Raw genomic sequence first — 14,531 nt, 5'->3', positions numbered from 1 at the left:
GCACTGATGATGCAGTACGGATTGGCACTGATGAGGTGGCACTAATGAGGTGGCACTAATGGCAACTGATGATCAGGCACTTATATGCAGCACTGATGAGGCACTTATATGCAGCACTGATGGGCACTAAAAGGTGGCACTGATAAGCAACACTGATAGGTGGCACTGATGGGCACTGATAGGTGGCAATGATGGGCACTCATAGGCAGCACTGATGGGCACTGATGGGTGGCACTGATAGGCACTGAAAGATGGAACTGTTTGGCAGCACTTATCAGGGGGCACTGGAAGGCATCACCGATGGGCACTGTGCCATCCCTATTGGCCACTGATTGGCATACCTGGCGGTCATGTGTGGGCATCCCTGGTGGTCCTGGGTGGGCATCCTCGGGGGGGGCTGCACTGATAATTAATCAGTGCAGACCCCCCCCCCCCCCATCAAAAGAGCAGCTGATTGACTCTCCTCGCACCTGTCAGTGCAAGTGGAGGAAAAGCCAATATACAGCTCTTGCTGTTTACGCTGTGATCAGCTGTGATTGGACACAGACTCAGATGTTAGATGTATTAGCAGATTTTGATACACTAAAGAATTGCAGCAAAATTGCAGCTCACACTTTAATATTACAGTGTATGTTACAGTAACATTTTTTTTGCTTTTAGGATAAAGGTTTCACGTGAATAAATAAAAGATGATAATTGTAAGCACCCTGTCAGTGGTAAATGGTTTGTCTCATCCCTGTAAATGATACATCTGCAAGAGAGATTGTTGGTTTGAAAAAAATAACAAACTTACTGGCCAGATCATCAGATTAAAATAGAAGAAAGAAAGCCTAAAAAAAGAAAACAAATGCAGCCATCGCATCTAAGAATTGGAAAGCTGCAATATAATAAATATTTACTTTTGGGATTAATACCACTTTAATTGACTGTCATTTAGCTTGCTAAAGTGCCTCGTATCATAAACAATTGCCATGTTTTTATATTCTAAATAGTATTTTCACCTATTTTATTGTTTGTTGCATCTCAGTGCTGCTGATCGCCTTCTGCCGCTTTGCAGCCTCTTCCTGTGTGCATGCACTAGAGTGATGGCTTTATGGTATTTCTCAGGGCAAGTTTCCTGATGGTGACAACTGTTGACCATGATGGTGTAATCTCCTCCGCCACGGCTACTTGTTGTCCCCATTGGGAGAAAGTGTGACAGGGTGACAACACAGGTGACCAACTGGAAGGCAGGGACAGAGCGTTGTCACATATGATATAGATAGATGTCTTGCGAGCTACCGATGAAGATTGTCCAAAGAATGTTTTAAGCGCATGACGGTATACGTCGGCACAATGACACGGCTGGGCAAATGGGCGTACAGATACATCCCCTTTAAGAAGTGGCATTGTGGGCGCACGCGCCACCGTCCCATACTCAGTGACCGCAAGTCCCACAGACTCGATGTCCGCCGGGTGCCTGCAATCGTGTCACGGAGTGGAAGAACGGGGAGATTGTAAACAAGGCATTTCCCCCATTCTGCCTAGTGACATGACAGAGATCACTGCTCTCTGTCATCGGGAGAAATGATCGCTGTCATTTCAGTGGTAGCCCCTCCCCCCCACAGTTAGAATCCCTCCCTAGGACACACTTAACCCCTTCACCGCCCCTTAGTTTTTAACCCATTCCATGCCAGTGTCATTTACACAGTAATCAGTGCATTTTTATAGCACTGATCGCTGTATAAATGACAATGGTCTCAAAATGGTGTCAAAAGTGTCCCATGTGTCCTCCATAATGTCACAGTCACGATAAAAATCGCAGATCGCCGCCATTACTAATAAAAAAAAAAAAAAAATGGCATAAAACTATCCCCTATTTTGTAGACGCTATAACTTTTGCATAAACCAATCAATATACACTTATTGTGATTTTTTTTTTTTACCAAAAATTTGTAGAAAAATACGTATCAACCTAAACTGAGGAAAAAAATAGTTTTTTTATATATTTTTGGGTGAAATTTATTATAGCAAAAAGTTAAAAATCTTGCTTTTTTTTTTCAAAATCGTTGCTCTTTTTTTGTTTATAGCGTAAAAAATAAAAAACGCAGAGGTGATCAAATACCACCAAAAGAAAGATCTATATGTGGGGAAAAAAGGACGTCAATTTTGTTTGGGAGCCACGTCGCAAGACTGCGCAATTGTCAGTTAAACTCGACGCAGTGCCGAATCGCAAAAAGTGCTCTGGTCAGGAAGGGGGTAAAATCTTCCGGGGCTGAAGTGGTTAAGCAAACTTTAATGATTAAGTTTACATGCTTTAACTGTCCTCCTACATGCCGAAACCTTTTTGTCGCTGCTCTAATATTAATGGAACCATAAGATATTGGTGAACAAATTCCAACCCAGCCGACAACCTTTACTTCCAATTCATTTCACTGAGTATGTATAATGGAGTTTTGTGCCCTCTGTAGTCACCACCATGACTGTCGGATAATGGTTTATTACCGGGTGCCAGGTGATAATTAATTGATGCTTGTTGGGTCTTTTGGAGACCAAGTGGCCTTCCTTTCATTCCAGCACGTCTCACCATCCTGCTGTCCAGCACTGAATTCTCTATGTGGTCAGGTAAAAAAAAAAAAACATAAAAAAAAAAAAAAAAACATCAAAAAAACATTAAAAAAAATAACCATAGACTAAGTATAGCCTCAAATACAAAATATACATAATACATATAACAGTACCATCATCCCAATTGATAATTGTCAAGATTGGGAATTCTAAGGATATCGGGACAGTTGCTGAGGCTGCTCCCTTGATATTCACACACAAAAATGTTTGTTAAGGGGACTATTGAGGTACGAAATAAATAATTCATAGAAGACTTTATTATAAAAAATTACAAATAATTTAATAAGGGAAAAAAATGTTAAATCCATCAAAACTTCCATATTGCTAAAATCATATACACCACAATTTAAGAAACTACCGACGGGTAGCCCCGTAAGGTTTCTATTGAAGAGGGGTATAGAAAGGTTTCCTCTACCGGTTTCGCGGTGAACCGCTTCTTCAGGAGGATAGTCTACAGAATAAATAAAAATCTTTGCAAATAATCAAATAGCAGCGAATCATATAAAGACATAACAGAAGATTTACAATAATTTGAATAGAGAGGGGGATCAGCTCACCCACAGAGGAGGAAGCAGTAGATCACAGGACCCACCGGTTTCCTCCCACGGCAGATGCAGGGGATTGTAAAGGACTCTTCAAATGTAAACAGATATATATGATAGGAGAGTTAAAGTGAGATGAGACATTAACCTATACACACCTAAAGAGCGATATATAGGTGGAAAGAGATGAAAAATAGATTGTGTGCATAAGGGCTATAAAAAAAGCCTATAAAAAAAAAAAAGAGGTGCTTAATTGTGCATCCTAAGGTGTCCTAAATATACAAAAAAATACCAAAGAAAGTAACCAAATTAGGAAGAAAAGGAAAAAGAAATATAGAATGTGTGGAAAAAGGGAAACCACCACAAAGGGTAGGGTGAAAAGGATATAAACAGGGGCGGACTGACAACTCATGGGGCCCCCGGGCAATAGGAGATTATGGGGCCCCCGGGCAATAGAAGATTATGGGGCCCCCGGGCAATAGAAGATTATGGGGCCCCCGGGCAATAGGAGATTATGGGGCCACACAGTATACACACACAGACACATACTTTCCCTGGTTTTATTGAGGCTGGCAACCCTGATGGGGCCCCCTAGTAGCATGGGGCCCTCGGGCAGTGCCCGAGTGCCCCAATGGTCAGTCCGCCCCTGGATATAAATGAAACAAGTGTAAAAAGGAAAGCCAAACATACCGTTTGGACTATATTATCCAGTGCACACCACCCATGTTCATAGAAGGAGATCAACCAGGCCAACACCATAGTAGCCAAAGAATACTAATGTAATAGTGTGCAGGGCAGGTATCACCTACTATATATATATAATACACTCACCAAAGAGAGGAACTGGTAAGCATGTATGCACTGGTTGCTGTTGTAGATGGACACCACAGGTGTATTGCAGGTTAGCACACCAGGTAATCCTGATAATTGATGTGGTAATTCATTAGCCAGGAAACAAACATGAACCTGGGCATTGATCGCCATCTGCGGGGGTACTGTTAGGAACGTCTAGTATTGAGTCTGACTTGGTGGAAGGGGACCTCTCCTACGGCTCTGGTTCCGGTCTCTCTGGAATGGGGACAGAGAGACAGGAGCACAGCGGGGTAGAAGAGTCCGGCCGGGTGCAGCAACCGGTGCTGGGTAGATGAGGATCCTTGGAGCAGGAACTCCCAGTAGTATGGAAGAAACAGGGAGAAGGCTGCTGACTGTGGATCCTGGATGGAGGAGGTCCGCTGGACGAGGAGGTAGCCGACTCAGGAACAGGCAGGAATCAAGCAGAGGTGTCAGGTACAAGCAGGAGGTCTGGCAACAGGAAAACAGTCCAAGAAGGGTCAAACAAGCCGGGGTCGGAGCAGGAGAGGTCAGCAAGGTCAAACGGAGCCGGGTCGGGTATCAGATGAGTAGCAGGCAGGTATCAGGTAACTTCAGGCACTAGCTGCAGACGAGACAGCACAGAACCACAACAACTGTGCCCTTAAAAAGGGTCATTGGCGCCGATCGAGCTAACGTACGCTCGTGCGTGCGTGCGCTGCGCGTACATAAGATCGTCGTGCACCCGCGCGCGTCGGAAGGCGCTCGTGCCTACGACGACCCGCAACACGAACGCGTGTGCGCGCACGGAGAGCCGGTCGAATAGGACGGACGGATTCCTGACATTGCCCCCCCACAAGGGGCAACCTCCGGGTGCCCCTAGAGGCTTTCTTCTCCGGGTGAGCAGCAAAGAAAGCCTGGATCAGTCTATTGGCATGTACATTAGAAGCAGGTTCCCAAGAATTACTCTCTGGGCCATAGCCCTTCCATTTAATAAGAAACTGACCTTGTCCCCGTCGTCTTCTGAAATCCAGAACGGCCTCAACTTCAAATTCTTCATTGCCATCAACTAGCACAGGGTCAGGTGGTCTTGTTTCTCTACCAGGGAAGGGATCAGGTACAGCAGGCTTAAGAAGAGCTACGTGAAAAACTGGGTGAATTCTCATGGAATCAGGCAGGAGCAGTTCATAAGACACCTCATTGATCTTTCTCTTAACGGGAAATGGACCCAGAAACTTGGGTGCCAACTTCCTGGAAGGGCATGCTAACTTTAAATTAGAGGAAGACAGCCATACCTGGTCCCCGACTTGAAGGATTAGTTCTCCCCTTCTTCCTCGATCGAAGCTCCTCTTACTGTCAGCCTGAGCTTTGGTTATGACCTCCTGAAGCGTCCGATTGTTCTGTTGCAGGAAGGATATCCTATCCTGGATCGCTGGAACCTGGGATTCTGTAGGAACATCGGGAAGAAAAGACAAATTAAAACCGTAGTTGGCAAAAAACGGGGACTGCCCAGTGGTGGCATGGCTGGCATTGTTATAGGCGAATTCCGCCAGAGGTAACAGGGGAACCCAATCGTCCTGGACAAAAGAAGAGAAGCATCTAAGATATTGCTCGAGGGTCTGATTGGTGCGCTCCGTTTGCCCGTTGGTCTGTGGGTGGTAGGCGGAGGACAGAGCCAGTTCAATTCTTAAAGATTCGCAAAGGGCTCGCCAGAAGCGGGAGGTGAACTGGACCCCTCTATCGGACACAATATTGATGGGTACCCTGTGGAGCCTGATTATTTCTTTAATAAAGACATGGGCAGTCTCGGTTGCAGAGGGGGTTCCCGCTAAGGGTAGGAAGTGGGCCATCTTGGTCAGACGATCACAAACTACAAATATGGCAGTGCAGTTTTCAGAAGGGGGAAGTTCCACAATGAAGTCCATCGTGATCATCTGCCAAGGGCGGTCGGGTGCGGGAAGAGGTTTAAGCAGCCCCCAAGCCCGTTTTCTGGGAACCTTATTCTGGCTGCATACGGGGCAGGTGTTTACATATTGCTTGCAAAATTCCCTCACGCCTGGCCACCAGAAGGAACGCTGTACTAGTTCTAAAGTCTTGCGGACACCAAAGTGCCCAGCGAGCGGGTGGTCATGACAGAGACCCAAGACCTTAATCCTCACGTCTTCAGGGACGAAGATCAAGTTGTCCTTCCAAAGCAGACCCTCCCTGGATGCTAGCGAGATTCCCGGGGGACCGGAAGAAGAGGAGGAGGCATTCTTGAGCAGAGTTACTAGATCTGGCTGGATGAGAAGAAAAGTATTAGCAGGGAGGATGGTATCCGGGGGTGTGGTGTCCTTAGGGCTGTCAAACATACGGGAAAGTGCATCAGGCTTAACGTTCTTAGATCCGGGACGATAAGTTATATGAAAACAGAACCGGGAGAAAAAGAGGGCCCAGCGAGCTTGTCGAGGTTTCAGGCGTTTTGCGGAGCGGAGGTACTCGAGGTTCTTGTGGTCCGTGTAGATGAGCACGGGGTGTACCGCCCCTTCGAGTAAATATCTCCATTCCTCCAAAGCGGACTTAATGGCAAGTAATTCCCGGTCGCCTACATCATAGTTCCTTTCCGCTGGAGAGAGTTTTCGGGAAAAGAACCCTACGGGGTGCATCAGGTCGTCCACGCCAAGGCGCTGGGAGACTACCGCCCCTACTGCTATCTCAGAGGCGTCAACTTCTAGAATGTAAGGTCTGGATGGATCCGGGTGTCTGAGGATAGGAGCGGAGGTGAACAGGTCCTTAAGTCTCTTGAAGGCAGCCCGAGCTTCAGGACCCCAAAGAAAGCGTGTATTTTGCTTGGTAAGCTGGGTGATGGGGGAAATAATGGCAGAGAACCCTCTAATGAATTTTCTATAAAAATTAGCGAAGCCCACAAAGCGCTGGATGCCTTTCTTGTCAGTAGGGGCTGGCCATTTAAGGACAGCAGCGACCTTTTGCGGGTCCATCCTGATGCCTGCTGGGGAGATTTCGAGGCCGAGGAATTGGATCTCCTGCTGTTCAAATTTGCACTTCTCGGCTTTAGCATAGAGTCCATGTTCCCGGAGCCGAAGCAGAACTCTGCCGACGTGCCCCCGGTGCTGCTCCAGGGACCTGGAGAAGATCAGAATGTCATCAAGGTATACGATGACAAAGATATCCAAGAAATCACGGAAGACATCATTAATTAAATGTTGGAAGGTGGCTGGGGCATTACACAACCCGAAAGGCATTACCAGATACTCGTAGTGCCCAAAACGAGTTCGGAATGCGGTCTTCCATTCGTCGCCTGCTCGTATGCGGACCAAGTTATAGGCACCTCTTAAGTCCAATTTAGAGAAGATGGTAGCTGACCTCAGCTTCTGGAAGAGCTCAGGAATCAGGGGTAGGGGGTAGCGATTTTTGATCGTAACCTTGTTCAATTCCCGATAGTCCACACAGGGTCGAAGAGATTGATCTTTTTTGGTAACAAAGAATATTCCAGCCCCGGCAGGGGATGTGGAATGACGAATGAACCCCTTTTGGAGATTCTCGGAAATGTAAGCCTTCAGGGCCTCTTGTTCCTTTTCGGATAAAGGGTAGACACGTCCAAACGGGATCTCAGCCCCAGGAAGGAGCTCAATGGGGCAGTCATAGGGACGATGTGGGGGCAAGGAGTCAGCCCCCCGTTTACTGAAAACGTCCAGAAACTCATGGTAAGGTTCGGGGACAGATTGGCATAAGTCCAAGTCTGGGTCTAGGCAGAGGAGTGTTCTGGAGTGTATGGAAGCCCCAGGCAAGCAGTGGTCCCGGCAGTAAGGGGAGAGAAACTTCACCTCCCTTGTAGTCCAGTCAATGGAGGGATTGTGGGCCTGCAGCCACGGGATGCCCAGAATCACAGGGAAAAGTGGGGATGAGATGACATCCAGGGTTAATAGTTCAGAATGTTGGCAGGGAGTAGAGGCGGATAGTGGAAGGGTCTCCTGGGTGACTCGGCCGGACTTAATCTGAGAACCATCGGCCAGAAAGATAGCAAGTCCATGAGTCTTTTTCTGTAGTGGAATCGAATGCAGGTCGGTGAAGGCGGAGTCGATGAAGCAGCCGCAGGCTCCGGAGTCGAGAATGGCATTAACGTGTATGGTTCTTCCCGGCAGCCGAAACGAGAGCAGAAGGACAACATGGAGAGGGTTGGAAGGTGGGTTAAAGGAACTGTGAGACACAGGTGAGAGGCACTTACGTGGCTTTACAGGACAGTTGGCCACATAGTGTCCGGGGCCGCCACAGTATAGACACAAGTTCATTTGACGGCGGCGGGCTCGCTCTTCAGGAAGCAGAGAGGGTCGGAGTAGTCCAAGTTGCATCGGTTCCTCAGGAGCAGGAGGCACACTGGTCGGTCCTCTTTGAGGAGGCGGAGAGAAGAAAGGTGTAGGAGACGAGGTCCTAGCCGTCATCCAGGCAGGTCTCAGTGGTTGGGAAGAGCGTTCGGCCCTACGCTCGCGAAGTCTGCGGTCTATTTGGATGGCCAGAGCAATTAAGTCCTCCAAAGCGTCAGGAGTGGAGACACGAGCCAACTCATCCTTGAGGCTTTCAGACAGGCCCATACGGAATTGGTGTCTAAGGGCCGCCTCATTCCACAGGGTATCTGCGCTCCAACGTCTAAAGTCAGAGACGTAGTCCTCAGCCGTCCTGCGGCCTTGCTGGAGCGCAGTTAATGCAGACTCTGCGGTGGTAGCCCGTTGGGGGTCATCGTAAAGTTGCGCCATCCCCTCGAAGAAGGTGGCGAGAGTCTGTGTAAGGGGGCTGTCATTCTCCAAGAGATGGTGGGCCCAGGACTGAGGCTCTCCTTGCAGGAGAGAAATGACAAACCCCACCTTGGTGGCCTCCAGAGAGAAAGTCCTGGGCTGGAGGGCAAAGTAAAGCTGGCAAGCGTTGCGAAAAGCCCGGAACTTGGAGCGGTCCCCAGAAAATCTCTCAGGAGTGGGAACCCTAGGCTCAGGTGGGAGCATCATGACTGTAGAATGTGCAGCTGGCTGGACAGGAGGAGGCTGAGGTATGGCGTCAGATGATCCCGGAGTAGAGAGGTGCTGGACACGTTCCTCCAACCTGGAGTAGCCATCTTGAAGGGATTTTACGGCCTGGGTGAGGGCCGCAAGGTGGGAGCAAATCTCCTTCATGGCGGAGGTCCCTTCCGCAGACTCAGACATGGCTGTCTCGTACTGTTAGGAACGTCTAGTATTGAGTCTGACTTGGTGGAAGGGGACCTCTCCTACGGCTCTGGTTCCGGTCTCTCTGGAATGGGGACAGAGAGACAGGAGCACAGCGGGGTAGAAGAGTCCGGCCGGGTGCAGCAACCGGTGCTGGGTAGATGAGGATCCTTGGAGCAGGAACTCCCAGTAGTATGGAAGAAACAGGGAGAAGGCTGCTGACTGTGGATCCTGGATGGAGGAGGTCCGCTGGACGAGGAGGTAGCCGACTCAGGAACAGGCAGGAATCAAGCAGAGGTGTCAGGTACAAGCAGGAGGTCTGGCAACAGGAAAACAGTCCAAGAAGGGTCAAACAAGCCGGGGTCGGAGCAGGAGAGGTCAGCAAGGTCAAACGGAGCCGGGTCGGGTATCAGATGAGTAGCAGGCAGGTATCAGGTAACTTCAGGCACTAGCTGCAGACGAGACAGCACAGAACCACAACAACTGTGCCCTTAAAAAGGGTCATTGGCGCCGATCGAGCTAACGTACGCTCGTGCGTGCGTGCGCTGCGCGTACATAAGATCGTCGTGCACCCGCGCGCGTCGGAAGGCGCTCGTGCCTACGACGACCCGCGACACGAACGCGTGTGCGCGCACGGAGAGCCGGTCGAATAGGACGGACGGATTCCTGACAGGTACACACAGAGCAATCACCTTAAGCACATATGAAAAAAGGTATAAAGTAAGATAAGACTAGGAGACCTAGGGTACTAGAGGTCCTAGTCATCGGGTACCAAAACAGCAATACACTAACCTGTATAAACATGTCCAACAGCACAACCCGGCATATGGAGTCCTGAAAACTGCTCAACAGTGGTCTAACACAGACCCCTATTTAAGCACCCCAACCCTTCCGGCATCAGCGCACGCCGCTAAACGGCGGCGTCTGACGTCACGGGGGGTCCGCCCACCCAAACCGTGCGCTCGCACGGCCATGCACTTATGCGCACACATTGTGCATGTTCATGGACGCGCGCACAGCGCATGTGCGTGCCGGAGGAGCCCATGGACCAAAAAAAATAAAAAATGGACTAAAAAAAATAAAACCTAAAAAAAATAAAAAATAAAAAATAAACATAAATATATGAATGTCAATTAACATCAAAGCATTGTATACGGTACTCTTAAGAAATGACATCCTTGACTTTGTCAGTGATGTGCCTTGGGAGATCCAGAAGATGAAGACAGCATTAGATTATATACAAGTCACTCAGTATTGTCAAGTTAACTATGAGATAATGACTAGAAGAAAAAAAAGACGTACCTGGAAAATATCGCTTGATATCTTAGAAGGCTTTTAAGTGTTAAAATGATGTTGATTGTGTTTGTTGGTGGCCAGGAAAGGTGTGAAATTAATATTGAGGAATCGAATGTCTGTTCCAGTGTCCGTTACACAAAACACATCTGCTGTTTCTGGACCTACTTCCCATCTGAACCTGTTCACATGAGCGATAAAATATCTTTTTTTTTATCATTAACATATTAAAGAAACAAAAAAAAAAAAAGGTTTCACATTTTTCCTAAGTGTGTGCGATATGTGAGCACATCCAGACCAAAAATCATTGGCTTTAATTTCCAATCTTCTAATAATGTATGGTTCTGAAATTCCTTAGGGTTCTGGTGCTTCTCAGTTGTCACCTCAAGTCAAAATCATAGCTCTCTGTTTCATAAGAGAAAAAAATGACCTAACTTTCGACATTGAGAGCTGAACCCAGATTCTCCTATAAAGAATTAAGTGGGGAGTTTTTTTTTATTTTTTTTTGTTTTGTTTTACTGCATTAACCTACAAAAATAAAATGTGTGCTGTATATTGAACGTCTGTAGGTTTAGTATAAGTGTTTATATAATTATGTGTTTTTTTTACCACTTTTTTTTTTTAGTAAATAATTTTTATGCTCTACTTAGAGATATGTTAGTAATACTTCATTTCAATATTTCAAAATACTTATATGCTTTAAATTATTACTTTAAAGTATTACTAATATATTTTTAATTTTAATATTGTTTATAAATAATTTTCTGCAGATAAACCATTAATAATATATACAAACATGCCTTCAAATACTAAAAGCCAAATACACTTTTTAACATTTGCAAGGTTTTTCTGTTAAACTTCACAAGGAGTAAAAAAAATATGGTTTATTTTTAGCTAACTGTGATTTATTTCTTATTTTTTTATTTAATTTTTTTGTGCCTAAGCAAAAATCCTTAGCTAGATTTTTGCTGCTGTTGTTGTTGTTTCCTACATCTTCTGATCTATAACATTAGCAGAGCCAGCATTTATTGCTTACAGTCGGATATTTTCTATATTTTATACACAAAAGTAAAACTTTGATAGAATACTTTCAATTTAATAAATTTTTTCTCAAGCCTTTGTAGAGAGTCTTTGTGAAGAAAGGGCGTTCTGTTTTCAAACGGAATCCTGTAATCACCAGCATGAGAGTGCCACCACAAGGCTGTCGAGGAAATTAACAAATACATACTGACCTTTAAAAAGACAGTTAAGGTTATGCACATAATCTTGGTTTGTTTATTTTGTTAAAAAAAAAAAAAAAATTAATAATAAAAAACTGTTTAAAAAAAAAAAAAGAAGGAAAAAAAGAAGAATGATTTAAAAAAAAAAAGTGGAAGTTGGAAATTCTTTTTTAAGCTTCCCACAAGTATAGTATAAAAGACTTATTTTTTTTTATTTTTTTTTTGTGCTCCTGCATTGTGTGCATGCTATCTGGCTCTGTACCTATCCTGGTGCAACTTTAATAATGTTAGCCAAAGCTGCACAGAAAATCATAGTTATAGCCGGAGGCAAAAAAAGCTAAACCGAGGCACTTCTCCCATGCCTCACCTAGTGAGAGAAAGTATTGGCCATGCCAGAGAATAAGCAAACGAATCGATCGCTGCAGTAGGTTGATGGCTACTAGTCGTTTTGATGGATATGACTGTAAAAAAAAGTCCAGATTGGTTCACAGTGGACCACAAACTATGTCAGCTAAAACCAAAGAGACAAAAAACTGACAGCTGTGGAGAGTACACTGCAGGCAGTCAATGGATCTTGTGATTTATGGTTCCATCTGCCTTGCCGCTGTGAGGACAAGTTCCCCCTGATTTGGTTAAAATGAAAAGGACCTCAGAGAGCACAACGTGTTTTTTGAAAATGTGCAGAAACTATTTTTTTTATTTTTTTTATTTTTTTATTTCTTGATTTATGCCTTTTCTCCCATAATGCTTGCACCAATTGTTAGCTGGTAATGATTGCAGACATGTGAACCTGGACCACAGAGAGCAAAACAGCTAGAGCAAAACTGTAATTTACTCGCCTATATTATTAGTGGTCGAGGGCAAAGTCAGATGCCGACGTGCCAAATAGTTTCATAATCATTTTATACGTATGTATCAGTGCAGTTTATTTCTACTACTCTTACATTTATTTATTTTTTATTCTAGGCAACATATTTTTGTACATATTTTCTTTCTTTTTTTTTCTGTCCATCATGCATACTAAGTAATGAAAGTTTAAAGGAAAAAAATGTCAATCAAATCTCTTGTGTTGTGCAGGGGGCTGCCAAAGCGTGACTCCCAGAATTGGTGCTAGTATAGGAGTGGATGGGAAATAACATGGTCACCACATTCCCACTAAAGCTAACTAAGAACCAACTAACCACCACATTCCCACTAAAGCTAACTAAGAACTAACTAACCAAATTCCCACTAAAGCTAAGAACCAACTAACTACATTCCTACTAAAGCTAAGAACCAACTAACCACATTCCCAAAAGCTAACTAAGAACCAGCTAACCACATTCCCACTAAAGCTAAGAACCAACTAACCACATTCTCACTAAAGCTCAGAACCAACTAACCAAATTCCCACTAAAGCTAAGAACCAACTAACCACATTCTCACTAAAGCTCAGAACCAACTAACCAAATTCCCACTAAAGCTAAGAACCAACTAACCACATTCCCACTAGAGCTCAGAACCAACTAACCACATTCCCACTAAAGCTAAGAACCAACTAACCAAATTCCCACTAAAGCTAAGAACCAACTAACCAAATTCCCACTAAAGCTAAGAACCAACTAACCAAATTCCCACTAAAGTTAAGAACCAACTAACCAAATTCCCACTAAAGTTAAGAACCAACTAACCAAATTCCCACTTAAGTTAAGAACCAACTAACCAAATTCCCACTAAAGTTAAGAACCAACTAACCAAATTCCCACTAAAGTTAAGAACCAACTAACCAAATTCCCACTAAAGTTAAGAACCAACTAACCAAATTCCCACTTAAGTTAAGAACCAACTAACCAAATTCCCACTAAAGTTAAGAACTAACTAACCACATTCCCACTAGAGCTCAGAACCAACTAACCACATTCCCACTAAAGTTAAGAACCAACTAACCACATTCCCACTAAAGCTTACTAAGAACCAACTGATCAGTGAGACTTAAAGGTGCCAATTAATTATTTCTAAGCTCAGAAGTGGTGCTAGTTCCCGAGCATACCTGGAAGTATTAAGCACAGTAAGGGTTGATTTATTAAAACCGAAGCGTCCAAAATCTGGTGCAGCTCTACATAAAAACCAATCAGCCTCCAGGTTTTATTGTCAAAGCTTAATTGAACAATTTGAAGCCAGAAGCTGATTGGCTACCATGCACAGCTGCACCAGATTTTGCACTTTCTAATTTTTAGTAAATCAACCTCAGTGATGTGACTTCCCTATAAGCAGCACCAGGCATCGGACAATGGTCCTGCTCAGGGGCTCTTTGGATAGGTTCCCTTTCATATCTGCGTAACTCGGTAAAAAAAAATAAAAAATAAAAAATGAACTTTACTTGTGACCCATGGAAAGTCAAAAAGCCATTTAGTACTACCCTTGGAGGATTTCAAATTTCCTCAGCAAAATACAGCATGTTTAATGTTTTAATACATTTGTGAATCTGCATAAGCCATAAATGGGACATCACATGCTAGTTGTGCAGAGAGAGCGAGAGAGAGAGAGAGAGAGAGAGAAGTTTTGTAACAAATGAGAACAAATTGAAGGAATACATTAATGCAGAACGTCGGTAGATTTCAAAGTACGCCTTTAATTAGCGGATGAGAAAAAAAAATTGCGTCTCAAACCTCGGAGAATTGTTTGAGTTCGACTTGTACCATTGTGGTACATTAAAAATTGCAGGAAGCAAAGTAGAGGAACAAAAAAAAAGAAGAAACCTACGAAAGTGGTTTTCAAAAAAAAAAAAAAGAGCTTTCAGTCACCCTTTTTTAGTGAATGTTTAATGCACATCAGCATTTTTTTTTTTTTTTTAGTAAATTTCCCATGAAAATGCCTGTTGGTTTTGA

The sequence above is a fragment of the Lithobates pipiens genome, unplaced genomic scaffold, assembly GCF_037356315.1.
Source record: "Lithobates pipiens isolate NorthernLeopardFrog02 unplaced genomic scaffold, aLitPip1_a1.2 Scaffold_25, whole genome shotgun sequence".
NCBI classification, from domain to species: Eukaryota; Metazoa; Chordata; class Amphibia; order Anura; family Ranidae; genus Lithobates; species Lithobates pipiens.
The sequence above is the reverse complement of the archived record's forward strand: the minus strand, read 5'-3'. Positions refer to the sequence as shown.